The sequence below is a fragment of the Papio anubis genome, chromosome 20, assembly GCF_008728515.1.
Source record: "Papio anubis isolate 15944 chromosome 20, Panubis1.0, whole genome shotgun sequence".
NCBI lineage: Eukaryota > Metazoa > Chordata > Mammalia > Primates > Cercopithecidae > Papio > Papio anubis.
Genome location: NC_044995.1, coordinates 16,862,320 through 16,880,530, shown reverse-complemented (window position 1 = coordinate 16,880,530; position 18,211 = coordinate 16,862,320). Strand labels below are relative to the sequence as shown.

Below are 18,211 nucleotides of genomic sequence, written 5' to 3'. Positions count from 1 at the left end.
GTGGTGTATATGTAGCATATCCGCGGGTGCATATGCGTAAATCGGGCTGCATAGCATCTCATTGCGGCATATGTAGCATAGCATCCGCGGCAGGCATATGTAGCACAGTATCCGGTGGCGTATATGCAGCATTAGCATCCACAGGTGTATATAAAAATCGGGCTGCATAGTATTCCGTGGTGTATATGTAGCATAGTATTCCGTGGTGTATATGTAGCATAGTATTCCGTGGTGTATATGTAGCACATGTTCTGTGTTCAATCTGTAATTGATGGCATTTAGGTTGTTCCATGTCTCTGGTATTATGGTTTTATTTTGCATTTTCCTGATGATTAGTGATGTTGAACATTTTTTTCATATGTTTATTGGCAGTTTGTGTATATTTTTGTCTTTGTACTGATATTTTATTTTATTTTTATTTTTAAAAACTCATTAGTTTAGTTTATTTTTTCCCATGGTATTGTGATACAGATTGTATTTGGTTACATGAGTAATTTCTTTATTGGTGATTTGTGACATTTTGGTGCACCCATCACCCAAGCAGTATATACTGCATCATATTTGTAGTATTTTATCCCTCATCCCCCTCTCACTCTTCCCCCAAAGTCCCCAAAGCCCATCATATTATTTTTATGCCTTTGTGTCCTCATAGGTTAGCTCCCACATATCATTGAGAACATATGATGTTTGTTTTCCATTCCTGAGTTACTTCACTTAAAATAATAGTCTCCAATCACATCCAGGTTACTGGAAATGCTGATAGTCCATTTCTTTTTGTGGTTGCATAGTATTCCATTGTGTATATGTGTGTGTGTGTGTATATGTGTATATATATGTGTGTGTACACACACACATATATATATACACACAATGGAATACACACACACACACACACACACACCTTTTTCTAATCCATTCATTGATTGATGGACATTTGTGTTGGCTCCACTATTTGGCTATTGTGAATTGTGCCACTAGAAACATGCATGTACAAGTATTCTTTTTGAATATTAACTTCTTGTCCTCTGGGTAGATACCCAGTAATGGGATTGCTGGATCAAATTGTAGTTCTACTTTTAGTTCTTTTAAAAATCTCCATGCTGTTTTCCATAGCAGCCATACTAGTTTACATTCCCAACAGCAGTACAGAAGTATTTCCTGATCACCTCCTCCACGCTGAAATCTTTTTTTATTTATGATTTTTAATTATGGTCGTTCTTGCAGGAGTGAGGTGGTATTGCATTGTTGTTTTGACTTGCATTTCCCTAATAATTAGTGATGCTGAGCAAGTTTTCATGTGTTTGTTAGCCATCTGTATATCTTCTTTTGAGAATTGTCTATTCATGTCCTTAGCCCGCTTTTTGATGTGATTTTTTTGTTGTTGTTGATTTTTTCGAATTCTTTGTGGATTTTGGATCTTAGTCTTTTGTCAGATGCATAGTTTGTGAATATTTTGTTTCCCACTCTGTGAGTGGTCTGTTTACTCTGCTGATTATTTCTTTTGCTGTACAGAAGATATTTAGTTTATTTAGATAGATCTCATTTATTTATTTTTGTTGCATTTGCTTTTGGGTTCATAGTCGTGAATTCTTTACCTAAGCCAATGTCTAGAAGAGTTTTTTCAATGTTATCTTCTTGAATTTTAATGTCTTCATGTCTTAGATTTAAGTCTTTGATCTACCTTGAGTTGATTTTTGTATAAGAAGAGAGATGAGAATCCAGTTTCATTCTTCTACATGTGGTTTGTCAGTGTTCCCAGCACCATTTACTGAGTATGGTTTTCTTCCCCCACTGATATGCTTTGGGTCTGTGTTCCCTCCCAAATCTCACATCAAATTGTAATCCCTAATGTTAGAAGAGGGACCTGGTGGGAGTTAATTTGAACATGAGGGTGGATTTTTCCCGTGTATTTCTTATGGTAGTGAGTCAGTCCTCATGAGATCTGGTTGTTTAAAAGTGTAGCACCCCCTGCTTCACTCTCTCTTCCTCCTACTCCAGCCATGTAAGACGTGCCAGCTTCTCCTTCACTTTCCACCATGCTTGTAAGTTTCCTCTGGCTTCTCCAGCCACACTTCCTGTACAACCCGTGGAATCATGAACCAATTAAACCTCTTTTCTTTATAAACAACCTAGTTTCAGGTATTTATTTATAGCAATGTGAGAATGGACTAATACTAAAAATTAGCGCCACAAGAGGGGGGTTTCTATGAAGATAACTGAAAATGTGGAAGCAACTTTGGAACTCAGTAATGGGCAGAGGTTGGAACAGTTTGGAGGGCTAGAAAAAGACAGGGAGATAAGGGAAAGTTTTGAACTTCCTAGAGACTTGTTGAATGATTGTGAATGAAAAGCTAATAATTATATAGGTGGCATTTCCCCCATGCTCTAGGGATCTGTGGAACTTCAAACTTGAGAGAGGTGATTTAGGGCACCTGGTAGAAGACATTTCTAAGCAGCAAAGCATTCAAGGGTAGCCTGGAAGCTTCTAACAGTATATGGTCATATGCATGAGCAAAGAGACGATCTGATAATGGAACTTATATTTAAAAGGGAAGCAGAGCATAAAAGTTTGGAAAATTTGTAGCCTGATCATGTGGTAGAAAAGAAAAACTGGTTTTTTGGAGAGGAATTCAAGTTTACTGCAAACATTTGCACAAGTAAAGAGGAACCAAGACAACGAGGCATCCCAAGCTGCTCCAGCTCCAGCAGTGGCTAAAAGGGCCCCAAATATGTCTCAGGCCGCTACTCCAGAGGGTGTAAGCCATAAGCATTGACAACTTCTATGTGATTTTAAGCCTGTGGGTGCACAGAGGGCAAAAGTTGAGGCTCGGAAGCCTCTGCCTGGATTTCAGAGATGTGTGGAAACTCCTGGATGTCCAGGAACAGATCTGCTGCAGGGGCAGAGCCTTCATGGGGAACCTCTACCAGGGAAGTGCATAGGGAAATGTGGGGTTGCAGCCCCCACCCAGAGTCTCCACTGGGGCACTGCCTAGTGGATCTGTGACAAGTGGGCCACCATCCTCCAGACCTCAGAAAGTAGATCCACTGACAACTTGCACCATATGCTTAGAAAAGCTGCAGACACTCAAAGCTAGCCTGTGAAAGCAGCCACGGGGTCTGTACCCTGCAGAGCCACATGGGCAGAGCTGCCCAAGGCCTTGGGAGGCTGCCTCTTGCATCAGTTTTGCCTGCATATGAGACATGGATTCTAATAAGATTATTTTGGATCTTTAAGATTTAATGACTTCCCTGCTGGGTTTCAGATTTGCAGGGGCCTGTAGTCCTTTTGTTTTGGCAGATTTTTCACTCTGGAAAGGGAGTATTTACCCATTGCTTATACCTCCATTGTATCTTGGAAGTAATTAACTTGTTTTTGATTTTACAGGCTCATAGGTTGAAGGGATTTGCCTTGTCTCAGATGAGACTTGGGACTTTGGGCTTTTGAGTTAATGCTGAAATGAGTTAAGATTTTGGGGGACTGCTGGGAAGGCATGATTATATTTTGCAATGTGGAAAAGACATGAGATTTGGGAAGGACCAGGGGTAAAATGATGTGGTCTGGGTCTGCTCGCCTGTTCAAATCTCACATTCAGTTGTAATCCCCAATGTTGGAGGAAGGGCTTGTGGGGAGGTGATTGGATCATGTTGGGCAGATTTCCCCCTTGATGTTCTCGTGAGTGAATCCACTCACAGTGAGTGAATCTTCAAAGATCTGGTTGTTTAAAAGTGTATAGCCCCTTGCCCTTTGCTCTCTCTTTCTCCCACAGTGTAAGAGGTGCCAGCCTCTCCTTTGCCTTCTGCCATAATTGTAAGTTTCCTGAGGCCTCCCCAACCATACTTCATATACAGCCTGTGGAATTGTGAGCCAATTAAACCTACTTTTTAAATAAATCACCGACTTTCAGGTATTTGTTTACAGCAGTGAGAAAATGGACTAATACACCCACTTCATGTTTTTGTATGCTTTGTTGAAGATCCATTGGCTGTAAGTATTTGGCTTTATTTCTGGGCTCTCTATTCTGTTCCATTGGTCTACATGCCTATTTTTATACCAGTACCTGCTGTTTTGGTAACTATAGCCTTGTAGTATAATTTGAAGTTGGGGAATGTGATCTCTTAAGGTTTGTTCTTTTTTCTTAGTATTGCTTTGGCTCTGTGGGCTCTTTTTTGGCTTCATGTGAATTTCAGGATTGTTTTTTCTAGTTCTGTGAAGAATGATGATGGTATTTTGACGGAAATTGCATTAAATCTGTAGATTGCTTTGGGCAGTATAGTCATTGTCACAGTGTCTTACCCATTCATGATCATGGGGTGGTTTTCATTTGTTTGTGTCATCTATGATTTTTAAGACAAGCTCTGGCTCTGTGGCCCAGGCTGGAATGAAGTGGTGTGATCATGGCTGTCTGCAACCTCAAACTCTTGGGCTAAAGTGACTTTTCTGTCTTGGCCTAACAAAGCACTGAGATTAAAGGCATGTGCCACCACACTCATACCCATGGACCATTGTTCTAAAACAAAACAAAACAAATAAAACAAAACAAAAAAAGTTTATTAACCCTGAGGGTAGCCTCCAGAGTGCCACTGCACTCCAGCCTTGTGAACAGAGCGAGACTGTGTCTCAAAAAAAAAAAAAAAAAAAAGAAGAAGAAAACATTAAACATACAATGTTTTTAAGATTTATTTATATTGTAGCATGTATCCGCATTCCTTCTTTTTGCAGCTGAATAATATTCCATTTTGTGAAGATATCACAATTTGTTTATTCATTCAGCAGTTGATGGATAATTGGGTTGTTTCTACTCTTTGGCTATTGTGAATAGTGCTTCTATGAATATTTATGTACAAGTTTTTGTTTGAACCCCTGAACCATAAAACTATTTTCCACAGAAGTGATACCATTTTACATTTCTGTCACCAATGTATAAGAGTTCTAAAAATTTTCTGCATCCTCACCAACACTTGTTTTTTTCATTTTTAAAATTATAACCATCCTCGTGAGTGTGAAGTAGTATCTCATGGTTTTTTTGTGTGTATAATTTTTCTATTAATTCTTTAATTTTTTTTCCATAGGGTTTTGGGGGAACAGGTGATATTTGGTTACATGAGTAAGTCCTGTAGTGGTGATTTGTGAGATTTTGGTGTGCCCACCTCCAGAGCAGTATACCCTTAACCCAGTTTGTAGTCTTTTATCCCTCACCTTCTTCACATCCTTTCTCCTTGAGTCCCCAACATCCATTGTATCATTCTCATGCCTTTGCATTCTTATAGCTTGGCTCCCACTTATGAGTGAGAACATACAATGTTTAGTTTTCCATTCCTGAGATACTTCACTTACAATAATAGTCTCCAATCGCATCCAGGTTGCTGCAAATGCCGTTGACTCATTCCTTTTTCTGGCTGAGTAGTATCGCATCACATATATGTATGTGTGTATATATATAAATATATATATGTTTCTTTATCCATTTATTGATTGATGGACATTTTGACTGGTTCCACATTTTTGCAATTGTGAGTTGTGCTGCTATTAACATGTGTGTGCAAGTATCTTTTTGTACAATGACTTCTTTTCCTCAAGATATATACCCAGTAGTGGCATCGCTGGATCAGATGATAGTTCTACTTTTAATTCCTGAAGGAATCTTCACACTGTTTTCCATAGTGATTGTACTAGTTCACATTTCCACCAGCAGTTAGAAGTGTTCCCTTTTCACTGCATCCACGCCAACATCTTTTAATTTTTAATTTTTTTATTATGGCCATTCTTGCAGGAGTAAGGTGGTATCTTTGTTTAGATTTGCATTTCCCTTATCATTAGTGGTGTTGAGGAGTTTTTCATATGTTTGTCGGTCATTTGTATGTCTTCTTTTGAAAATTGTCTGTTCATATCCTTAGCCCACTTTTTGATGGGATTGTTTGTTTTTTTCTTGCTAATTAGTTTGAGTTCCTTGTAAATTCTGAATATTACTTCTTTGTTGGACATGTAGATTGTGAAGACTTTCTCCTACTCTGTAGGTTTTGTTTATTCTGCTGATTGTTCTGTCTACCATGCAAAAGTCTTTAATTAAGTCCACTTATTTATCTTTGTTTTATTGCTTTTGGGTTTGTGGTAATGAAATCTTTATGTGCAGACGTGACAGGCAAGGAGGCATAAAAACCTTGCTTGCTTCCTTAGCTGGAAGGCTGTTAGCCTGGGTAAGTTGTCAGCCCTTGTCACCCACTGCCTGGAAATAAACTCAATGATGCTGTGGGTGGCACAATTGGAGTGAGACCCGTCTTTTGGGTTGCGTGGGAGCTGGATGAGGCCTGTACCTGTTGACTTTCCCCCACTTTTCTGACAATCTGTGTGATATCACAGAGGCAGCCATAATCCACCTGGGAACATAACTCCATTGACCTGGGAACCACACCCTGAACCCTCACTGCAGCCACAGCAAGCCCCACCCAAAGAGCCCAAGGAAGGTCTGTGCTCAGAAACACATAACCCTGTCCCCATCTGATGGTCCTTCCTGACATACCCTGGGAGCTGAAGATAGATGTTATGATTTTGATTTAAATTTCCTTTGTGACCAATGACATTAAATATTTCCTTGTATGCCTGATGGTCGTCTGTATCTTTTTGAAGAAATGTCATTTGCTTATTTTAATATTGTGCTGCTTGCCTTTTTGTTTAGTTATGAAAGTTTTTCATATATTCTGGATACTAGACACTTGTCAAGTAGATGATTTGCCAATATATATTTTCCATTCTGCAGGTTATCTTTTCACTCGCTTTATAGTGTTTTCTGATGCACAAATTTTTAAAATTTTGATAAGGTCAAATTTGTCTTTTTTTTTTATTGCTCATGCTTTTGGTGTCATATTGAAGAAACCATTGCTAAATCCAAGACAAAGAAGATTCACCCTTATATTCATTCTAAGTATTTGGCAGTTTTATCTCTTACCTTTGGGTCATTGATCCATTTGGAGTTATTTTTTGTGTATGGTATAAGGTAAGGGTCCAGCTTCATTTTTTTACATGTGGATATTCAGTACAAAAAAACCTTTATGACAGGTTTACCTGTATAACAAGCCTGCACATCCTGCACATGTACCCCTGAACTTAAAAGTTTAAAACAAACAAAAACCCCACAAAAACCAAAAACCATTTTTTCAAGAGACAATGTCTTTCCACATTGAATAGTCTTGGCACTCTTGTTGAAATAAATTTACAATAGATGTTTAGGTTTATTTCTGAACTCTCAATTCTTGTTCCATTGGTCTATATGTTTATATTTAAGCCACTATCCATACATTTTCATAACTGTAGTTTTTTAAAGCAGTTTGTGAAATTAGGAAATTGAGTTAGCCAACTATCAGAGCATTAACTTTGACGTCTAGGATTTGTTGAGACCATGCATCAGTTTCCATTGCAGTTGTGCCATGTTTTTTGAAATTAGATCCTACATGTGAGTTTCAGCACTCTCTTCCCTGTGCTTTTCAGATGTGAGGGTTTCTTTAAGTGCTATCATCAAGAATGCCTAGTATTCAAAGTGTGCCTTGAATTGGTGGTTGTTTGGAATGAATGTGTCTCTCTTCTTTTTTCTTTCATTCTTTCTCTATTATTTTTTTAATAAAAAGAATTCCAGTGCAGTTAAAACCAAACCAAGTACTTCTACAATCCCATGATTACCATTGTACCTCTACAATTTTAGTTCCACAGCTACTGGAGCCCAATGCTTCACCTTCTCTCAGCACTTCCTGCCAATAAAGCACAGGTAACTATGCTTAGTAATTTTTATATGAATAATTATAATACTAAGAAATACTTAGTAATTTTGATACCAAGTATGTCGTGGATAATCACGACTTCACTTATCAGCAATGAGTCTTTACTGTGATCTGCCCAATAAGAGATTTAGGTTCCCATTAGAGGGTCCAGCTTTCTATGACTTTTTCTGGCATAAGCTTGGTTTCCACCCTTCCCTCCAGACTATGAAATATTTCTTAGTACTCTCTGCCCAGAATAAAAATGGAAGTGTTTGTCCATCTGCCCCCATCCTCAATTGTTAAAAAGTCATCCTATTGGCATTAATTCTCCCACAATTCTGGTTTGCAAATGCATGGATGCTGAGGGTATTTTTGCAAGAATCCTATTCCACCACCTCAAAGAAGCCCAGGGCTGGAAAGAGGAAGGTACTGGAAAGATAGATACTAAGGAGAGACACTGTCAGTGTGCACCTGCATGAAGCTCGTGAAAACCAGTTTGGACCTGGTCACCTTAGTAATGGCTGGATGAAGTGGTGGGGCTGAGAGGATATCATGTGGTACAAGAAAAGTGTAGGGAAAAGAAAGAGAGATCAGACTGTTACTGCATCTCTGTAGAAAGAAGTAGACATAAGAGACTCTATTTTGTTCTGTACTAAGAAAAATTCTTCTGCCTTGAGATGCTGTTAATCTGTAACCTTACCCCCAACCCTGTCCTTGCAGAGACATGTGCTGTGGTGGTGGTGACTCAAGGTTTAATGGATTTGGGGCTGTGCAGGGTGTGCTTTGCTAAACGAGTGCCTGAAGGCAGTATGCTTGTTAAAAGTCATCACCATTCTCTAATCTCAAGTACCCAGGGACACAAACACTGTGGAAAGCTGCAGGGACCTCTGCCTAGGAAAGTTAGCTATTGTCCAAGGTTTCTCCCCATGTGATAGCCTGAAATATGGCCTCGTGGGAAGGGAAAGACCTGATCATCCCCCAGCCTGAAACCCATAAAGGGTTTGTGCTGAGGAGGATTAGTAAAAGAGGAAAGAAGGCCTTTTGGCAGTTGAGATAGAGGAAGGCATCTCTCTCCTGCCCCTCCCTGGGCAATGGAATGTCTCGGTGTAAAACCCAATTGTATGTTCTATTTACTGAGATGGGAGAAAACCGCCTTAGGGCTGGAGGTGGGATGGGCTAGCGCTAATGCTGCTCTTTATGCACTGAAAACGTTTATGGAGGTGTTTGCATATGCATATCAAGGCACAGCACTTTTCCTTAAACTTATTATGTCACGGAGATCTTCCTTCATATGTTTTTCTGCTGACCCTCTCCCCACTATGACCCTATTGTCCTGCCACTTCCCCTTTTCTGAGATGGTAAAGATAATGATCAATAAATACTGAGGGAACTCAGAGACCGGTGCAGGCGCGGGTCCTCGGTATGCTGAGTGCAGGTCCCCTGGTCCCACTTTTTCTTTCTCTATACTTTGTCTCTGTGTCTTTTTCTCTTCTCAAGTCTCTTGTTCCACCTGATGAGAAATGCCCACAGGTGTGGAGGGGCAGGCCACCCCTTCATCTGGTGCCCAACGTGGGTGATTTTCTCTAGGGTTAAGGTATGCTCGAGCGTGGTCATTGAGGACAAGTCGATGAGAGATTCCCGAGTAAGTCTACAGTCAGCCTTGCGGTAAGCTTGTGCGCTCGGAAGAACCTAGGGTAACAACGGGGCAAACTAAAAGTAAATATGCCTCTTATCACAGCTTTATTAAAATTCTTCTAAAAAGAGGGGGAGTTAGCATCCCTACAAAAAAAATCTAATTGCGCTATTTCAAACAATAGAACAGTTTTGCCCATGGTTTCCAGAACAGGGAACTTTAGATCTAAAATATTGGGAAAAAATTGGCAAAGAATTAAACCAAGCAAGTAGGGAAGGTAAAATCATCCCCCTTACAGTATGGAATGATTGGGTCATTGTTAAAGTAGCTTTAGAACCGTTTCAAAAAGAAGAAGATAGCATTTCAGTTTCTAATGTCCCTGAAAGCTGTGTAATAGATTGTGAAGAAGAGGCAGGGATAGAATCCCAGAAGGGAATGGAAAGTTCACATTGTAAATATGCAGCAGAGCCAGTAATGGCTCGGTCAATGCAAAATGTTGACAATAATCAATTACAGGAGGTGATATATCCTGAAACACTAAAATTAGAAGAAAAAGGTCCAGAATTAGCAGAGCCATCAGAGTCTAAACCACGACGGCCAACTCCTCTTACTGCAGCTCAGATGCCTGTAATGTTACAACCTCAAATGCAGATTAAGCAAGTACGAACCCCAAAAGAAGATCAAATAGAAAAAGATAGAGTCTCTGTCACGGCAATGCCAATCCAAATACAGTGTCCACAACATCAGCCGGTAGAAAATAAGACCCAGCTGCCAGTAACCTATCAATACTGGCCGCCAGCTGAACTTCAGTATCAGCCGCCCCCAGAAAATCAGTATGGACAGCCAGGAACGTTTCCGGCCCCACAGGGCAGGGCACTATAGCCTCAGCCGCCCACTATGAGACTTAATCCAAAGCACCGCCTAGTAGACAGGGTAGTGCATTACATAAAATTATTGATAAGGCAAGAAAACAAGGAGATATTGAGGTGTGGCAATTCCCAGTAATATTAGAACCAAGACCACCTGGAGAAGGTGCCCAAGAGGGAGAGCCTCCCACAGCTGAGGCCAGATATGAGTCCGTTTCTATAAAAATGCTAAAAGATATGAAAGAGGGAGTAAAACAGTATGGACCCCACTCTCCTTGCATGAGAACATTATTAGGTACCATTGCCCATAGACAATGAGACAAGGCTCATTCCTTATGATTGGGAGATTCTGGCAAAATCATCACTCTCACCCTCTCAACTTTTACAATTTAAGACTTGGTGGATTGATGGGGCACAAGAACAGGTCTGAAAAAACAGGGCTGCCAATCCTCCAGTTAATGTAGATGCAGATCAATTATTAGGAACAAGTCAAAATTGGAGCACTACTAGTCAACAAGCAATAATGCAAAATGAGGCCACTGAGCAAGTTAGAGCTAGCTATCTGCCTTAGGGCCTGGGAGAAAATCCAAGACCCAGGAACTACCTGCCCCTCATTCAATACAATAAGACAAGGTTCTAAAGAGCCATACCCTGATTTTGTGGCAAGGATTCAAGATGCTGCTCAAAAGTCAATTACTGATGAGAAAGCCCGTAAGGTCATAGTGGAGTTGATGGCATACGAAAATGCCAGTCCTGAGTGTCAATCAGCCATCCAGCCATTAAAAGGAAGGGTCCCGGCAGGATCAGTTGTAATCTCAGAGTAGGTAAAAGCCTGTGATGGAACTGGAGGAGCTATGCATAAAGCTATGCTTATGGCTTAAGCAATCACGGGAGTTGCTTTAGGAGGACAAGTTAGAACATTTGGGGGAAAATGTTGTAATTGTGGACAAATTGGTCATCTAAAAAAGAATTGCCCAGCCTCAAATAAACAAAGTATAACTATTCAAAATACTACAACAACAGATAAAGAGCCACCTGACTTATGTCCAAGATGTGAAAAAGGAAAATGTTGGGCTAATCAATGTCATTCTAAATTTGATAAAAATGGGCAACCATTGTCAGGAAATGAGAAGAGGGGCCAAGCTCAGGTCCCGCAAGAAACTGGGGCATTCCCAATTCAGCCCTTTTTACCTCAGGGGTTTCAGGGACAACAATCCCCCACTGTCACAAGTGCCTCAGGGAATAAGCCAGTTATCACAATACGGCAATTATCCCCCCCCCACAAGCGGCAGTGCAGCAGTAGATTTATGCACCATACAAGCAGTCTCTCCTTCCAGGGGAGCTTCCACTAAAAATCCCCACAGAGGTGTATGGCCCACTGCCTGAGGGGACTCTAGAACTAATCTGAGGAAGATCAAGTCTAAATCTAAAGGGAGTTCAAATTCATACCGGTGTGGTTGATTCAGACTATAAAGGCGAAATTCAATTGGTTATTAGCTCCTCAATTCCCTGGAGGGCCAGTCCAGGAGACAGGATTGCTCAATTATTACTCCTGCCTTATATTAAGGTTGGAAACAATGAGATATAAAGAACAGGAGGGTTTGGAAGCACTGATCCAACAGGAAAGGCTGCATATTGGGCAAGTCAGGTCTTACAGAGCAGACCTGTGTGTAAGGCCATTATTCAAGGAAAACAGTTTGAAGGGTTAGCAGACACTGGAGCAGATGTCCCTATCATTGCTTTAAATCGGTGGCCAAAAAATTGGCCTAAACAAAAGACTGTTGCAGGACTTGTCGGCGTAGGCACTGCCTCAGAAGTGTATCAAAGTACTATGATTTTACATTGTTTAGGGCTGGATAATCAAGAAAGTACTGTTCAACCAATGATTACTTCAATTCCTGTTAATCTGTGGAGTCGAGATTTATTACAACAATGGGGTGCGGAAATCACTATGCCCACCCCATTATACAGCCCCAGGAGTCAAAAAATCATGACTGAGATGGGATATATACCTGGAAAGGGACTAGGAAAACATGAAAATGGCATTAAAGTCCCAATTGAGACTGAAGGAAATCAAGAAAGAAAAGGAATAGGGTATCCTTTTTAGGGACGGCCACTGTAGAGCCTCCTAAACCTATTCCATTAACTTGGAAAACAGAAAAACCAGTATGGGTAAATCACTGGTCACTACCGAAACAAAAACTGGAGGCTTTACATTTATTAGCAAAGGAACAATTAGAAAAGGGACATATTGAGCCTTCATTCTCCCCTTGGAATTCTCCTGTCTGTAATTAAAAAAAAATCCGGCAGATGGCGTATGTTAACTGAGCCGTAAATGCCGTGATTCAACCCATAGGTCCTCTCCAACCCGGGTTGCCCTCTCTGGCCATGATCCCAAAAGACTGACCTCTAATTATAATTGATCTGAAGGACTGCTTATTTACCATTCCTCTGGCAGAGCAGGATTGTGAAAAATTTGCCTTTACTATACCAGCCATAAATAATAAAGAACCAGCCACCAGGTTTCAGTGGAAAGCGTTACCTCAGGGAATGCTTAATTGTCCAACTATTTGTCAGACTTTTGTAGCTCAAGCTCTTCAACCAGTTAGAGACAAGTTTTCAGACTGTTATATCATTCATCATGTTGATGATACTTTATGTGCTGCAGAAACGAGAGACAAATTAATTGACTGTCACACATTTCTGCCAGCAGAAGTTGCCAATGCAGGACTGACAATAGCATCTGATAAGATTCAAACCTCTACTCCTTTTCATTATTTAGGGATGCAGATAGAAAATAGAAAAATTAAGCCACAAAAATAGAAATAAGAAAAGAAACATTAAAAACATTAAATGACTTTCAAAAATTGCTAGGGGATATTAATTAGATTCAGCCAACTCTAGGCATTCCTACTTATGCCATGTCAAATTTGTTCTCTATCTTAAGAGGAGACCCAGACTTAAATAGTAAAAAAATATTAACCCCAGAGGCAACAAAAGAAATTAAATTAGTGGAAGAAAAGTTTCAGTCACCGCAAATAAATAGAATAAATCCCTTGGCCCCACTTCAACTTTTGATTTTTGCTACTGCACATTCTCCAACAGGCATCATTGTTCAAAATACTGATCCTGTGGAGTGGTCATTCCTTCCTCACAGTACAATTAAGACTTTTACATTGTACTTGGATCAAACGGCTACATTAATTGGTCAGGCAAGATTACGAATAATAAAATTGTGTGGAAATGACCCAGACAAAATAGTTTTTCCTTTAAACGAGGAACAAGTTAGACAAGCCCTTATCAATTCTGGTGCATGGCAGATTGGTCTTGCTAATTTTGTGGGAATTATTGATAATCATTACCCAAAACCAAAAATCTTCCAGTTTTTAAAATTGACTACTTGGATTTTACCTAAAATTACCAGACATTAGCCTTTAGAAAATGCTCTGACAGTGTTTCCTGATGGTTCCAGCAATGAAAAGGCAGCTTACACAGGGCCACAAGAGCGAGTCACCTAAACTCAGTATCAATCAGCTCAAAGAGCAGAGTTGGTTGCAGTCATCACAGTGTTATAAGATTTTAATCAACCTATTAATATTGTATCAGATTCTGCATATGTAGATCAGGCTACAAGGGATGTTGAGGCAGCTCTAATTAAATATAACATGGATGATCAGTTAAACCAGCTGTTCAATTTATTACAACAAACTGTAAGAAAAAGAAATTTCCCAATTTATATTACTCATATTCAAGGACACACTAATTCACCAGGGCCTTTACCTAAAGCAAATGAACAAGCTGACTTACTGGTATCCTCTGCATTCATAAAAGCACAAGAACTTCATGCTTTGACTCATGTAAATGCAGCAGGATTAAAAAACAAATTTAATGTCACACGGAAACAGGCAAAAAATATTGTATGACATTGCACCCAGTGTCGAGTCCTACACCTGCCCGCTCAAGAGGCAGGAGTTAATCCCAGAGGTCTGTGTCCTAATGCGTTACGGCAAATGGATGTTACACAGGTACCTTCATTTGGAAGATTATCATGTGTCCATGTAACAGCTGATGCTTATTCACATTTCATATGGGCAACCTGCCAGACAGGAGAAAGTACTTCCCATGTTAAAAAATGTTTATTATCTTGTTTTGCTGTAATGGGAGTTCCAGAAAAATTTAAAACTGACAATGGACCAGGATACTGTAGTAAAGCTTTCCAAAAATGCTTAAATCAGTGGAAAATTATAATACAACAGGAATTCTCTATAATTCCCAAGGACAGGCCATAGTTGAAAGAACAAATAGAACATTCAAAACTCAATTAGTTAAACAAAAAGAAGGGGGAGACAGTAAGGAGTGTATCACTCCTCAGACGCAACTTAATCTAGCACTCTGTTCTTTAAATTTTTAAGAGATTTATAGACATCAGACTACTACTTCTGCAGAACAACATCTTATTGGTAAAAAGAACAGCCCGCATGAAGGAAAACTGATTTGGTGGAAAGACAAAAAAATAAGACATGGGAAATAGGGAAGGTGGTAATGTGGGGGAGGTTTTGCTTGTGTTTCACCAGGAGAAAATCAGCTTCCTGTTTGGATACCCACTAGACATTTGAAGTTCTACCTATCAGAGATGCAAATGGAGTTCTACCTATCGAAGATACAAAGAAAAGCGCCTGCACAGAGACGGAAACACCGCAATCGAGCACCATCAAGTCACAAGATGAACAAAATGGGGATGTCAGAAGAACAGATGAAGTTGCCATCCACCAAGAAAGTGGAGCCACCAACTTGGGCACAATTAAAGAAGCTGACACAGTTAGCTAAAAAAAGTCTAGAGAACACAAAGGTGACACAAACTTCAGAGAACATGCTGCTTGCAGCTTTGATGATTGTATCAATGGTGGTAAGTCTCGCCACGCCTGCAGGAGCAGCTGCAGCTTATTATACCCACTGGGCCTATGTGCCTTTCCCGCCCTTAATTCGGGTAGTCACACGGACGGATAATCCTATTGAAGTATATGTTAATAATGGTGTATGGATACCTGGCCCCCAGATAATCGTTGCCCTGCCAAACCTGAGAAAGAAGGAATGATGATAGATGTTTCCACTAGGTATCATTATCCTCCTATTTGCTTAGGGAGAGCACCAGGATGTCTAATGCCTGCAATCCAAAATTGGTTGGTAGAAGTACCTACTGTCAGTACCAGCAGTAGATTTACTTATCACATGGTAAGTGGAATGTCACTCAGGCCACAGGTAAATTATTTACGGGACTTTTCTTATCAAAGATCATTAAAATTTAGGCCTAAAGGGAAACCTTGCCCCAAGGAAATTCCCAAAAGATCAAAAGACACAGAAGTTGTAGTTTGGGAAGAATGTGTGGCCGATAGTGCGGTGATACTACAAAACAATGAATTCAGAACTGTTATAGATTGAGCACCTTGAGGTCAATTCCACCACAATTGCACAGGACAAACTCAATCATGTCCCAGTGCACAAGTCAGTCCAGCTGTTGATAGTGACTTAAAAGAAAGTTTAGACAAACATAAGCACAAAACATTATAGTCTTTCTACCCTTGGGAATGGGGAGAAAAAGGAATCTCTACTCCAAGACCAAAAATAAGTCCTGTTTCTGGTCCTGAACATCCAGAATTACGGAGGGTTACTGTGGCCTCGTACCGCATTAGAATTTGGTCTGAAAATCAAGCTATAGAAATGAGATCGTAAGCCATTTTATTCTATCGACCTAAATTCCAGTCTCACAGTTCCTTTACAAAGTTATGTAAAGTCCCCTTATATGCTAGTTGTAGGAAATAGAGTTATTAACCCAGACTCCCAAACTATAACCTGTGAAAATTGTAGATTGTTTACTTGCATTGATTCAACTTTTAATTGGCAGCACTGTATTCTGCTAGTGAGAGAAAGAGAAGGCATGTGGATCCCTGTGTCCATGGACCGACCATGTGAGGCCTTGCCATCCATCCATATTTTGACTGAAGTATTGAAAGGTGTTTTAAATAGATCCAAAAGATTCATTTTTACTTTGATTGTGGTAATTGTGGGATTAATTGCAGTCACAGCTACGGCCGCTGTGGTGGAGTTGCATTGTACTCTTCTGTTCAGATGGTAAACTTTGTTAACAATTGGCAAAAAAAATTCTACAACATTGGGGAATTCACAATCTGGTATTGATCAAAAATTGGCAAATCAAATTAATGATCTTAGACAAACTGTCATTTGGATGGGAGATAGGCTCATGAGCTTAGAACATCGTTTCCAGTTACAGTGTGACTGGAATACGTCAGATTTTTGTATTACACCCCGAGTTTATAATGAGTCTGAGCTTCACTGGAACATGGTTAGATGCCACCTACAGGGAAGAGAAGATAATCTCACTTTAGACATTTCCAAAATAAAAGAACAAAGTTTTGAAGCATCAAAAGCCTATTTAAATTTGGTACCAGGACCTGAGACAATCGCGGGAGTTGCTGATGGCCTCGCAAATCTTAACCCTGTAACTTGGGTTAAGACCATCGGAAGTACTACTATTGTAAATTTCATATTAATCCTTGTGTGCCTGTTGTGTCTGTTGTTAGTCTGCAGGTGTACCCAGCAGCTCCGAAGAGACAGCGACCATCGAGAACATACCATGATGACGATGGCGGTTTTGTTGAAAAGAAAAGGGGGAAATGTGGGGAAAAGAAAGAGAGATACAACTGTTACTGTGTCTGTAGAAAGAAGTAGACATAAGAGACCACTTTTTTTCTGTACTAAGAGATATTCTTCTGCCTTGAGATGCTGTTAATCTGTAACCTTAGCCCCAGCCCTGTGCTTGCAGAGACATGTGCTGTGTTGACTCAAGGTTTAATGGATTTAGGGCTGTGCAGGATGTGTTTTGTTAAAAAAGTGCTTGAAGGAAGTATGCTTTTTAAAAGTCATCACCATTCTCTAATCTCAAGTACCCAGTGCCGAAGGCTGTAGGGACCTCTGCCTAGGAAAGCCAGGTGTTGTCCAAGATTTCTCCCCATGTGATAGCCTGAGATATGGCCTCCTGGGAAGGGAAAGACCTGATCGTCCCCCAGTCCAACACCAGTAAAGGGTCTGTGCTGAGGAGGATTAGTAAAAGAGGAAGGCCTCTTTGCAGTTGAGATAAGAGGAAGGCACCTGTCTCCTGCTCATCCCTGGGAATGGAATGTCTCTGTGTAAAACCCTATTGTATGTTTTATTTACCGAGATAGGAGAAAACAGCCTTAAGGCTGGAGGTGAGACTTGCTAGTGGCAATACTGCTCTTTAATGCACCCAGATGTTTGTGTAAGTGCACATCAAGGCACAGCACCTTCTCTTAACCTTGTTTATGACACAGAGACCTTTGTTTACATGTTTTCCTGCTGACCCTCTCCCCACTATTACCCTATTGTAATGATCAATAAATACTATGGGAACTCAGATCAGTGCCAGCGCTTGTCTGTATGCTGGCTTGTCCTCCCTATGCTGAGCGCTGGTCCCCTGGGTCCACTTTTCTTTCTCTATACTTTGTCTCTGTGTCTCTTTCTTAAGTCTCTCATTCCACCTGATGAGAAACACCCACAGGTGTGGGGGGCAGGCCACCCCTTCAAAAGGGAGGGATAGCATTAGGAGAAATACCTGATGTAGATGATGGGTTGATGGATGTAGCAAACCACCATGAAATATATACTTATGTAATAAACTCACACATTCTGCACATGTATGTATCCCAGAATTTAATGTATAATAATAATTAAAAATAAATAAATAAACAGGAATAAATACACAAGAAAAACTTTTTTTAATTATACTTTAAGTTCTAGGGTACTTGTGCACAATGTGCAGGTTTGTTACATATGTATACGTGTGTCACGTTGGTGTGCTGCACCCATTAACTCGTCATTTACCTTAGGTATATCTCCTAATGCTATCCCTCCCCCCTCCCCCCTCCCC

The 18,211-nt window shown here is 40.3% G+C and overlaps 1 long non-coding RNA gene across 1 annotated transcript; it reads left to right on the top strand.

Moving 5' to 3' along the window:
* The first annotated feature begins 8,647 nt into the window (after positions 1–8,647).
* On the top strand, positions 8,648–17,168 carry LOC108583282. The gene is made up of 2 exons (XR_004180274.1): positions 8,648–15,154; positions 16,848–17,168. It is a non-coding gene; the product is annotated as an uncharacterized LOC108583282 (long non-coding RNA).
* Positions 17,169–18,211: the final 1,043 nt, after the last annotated feature.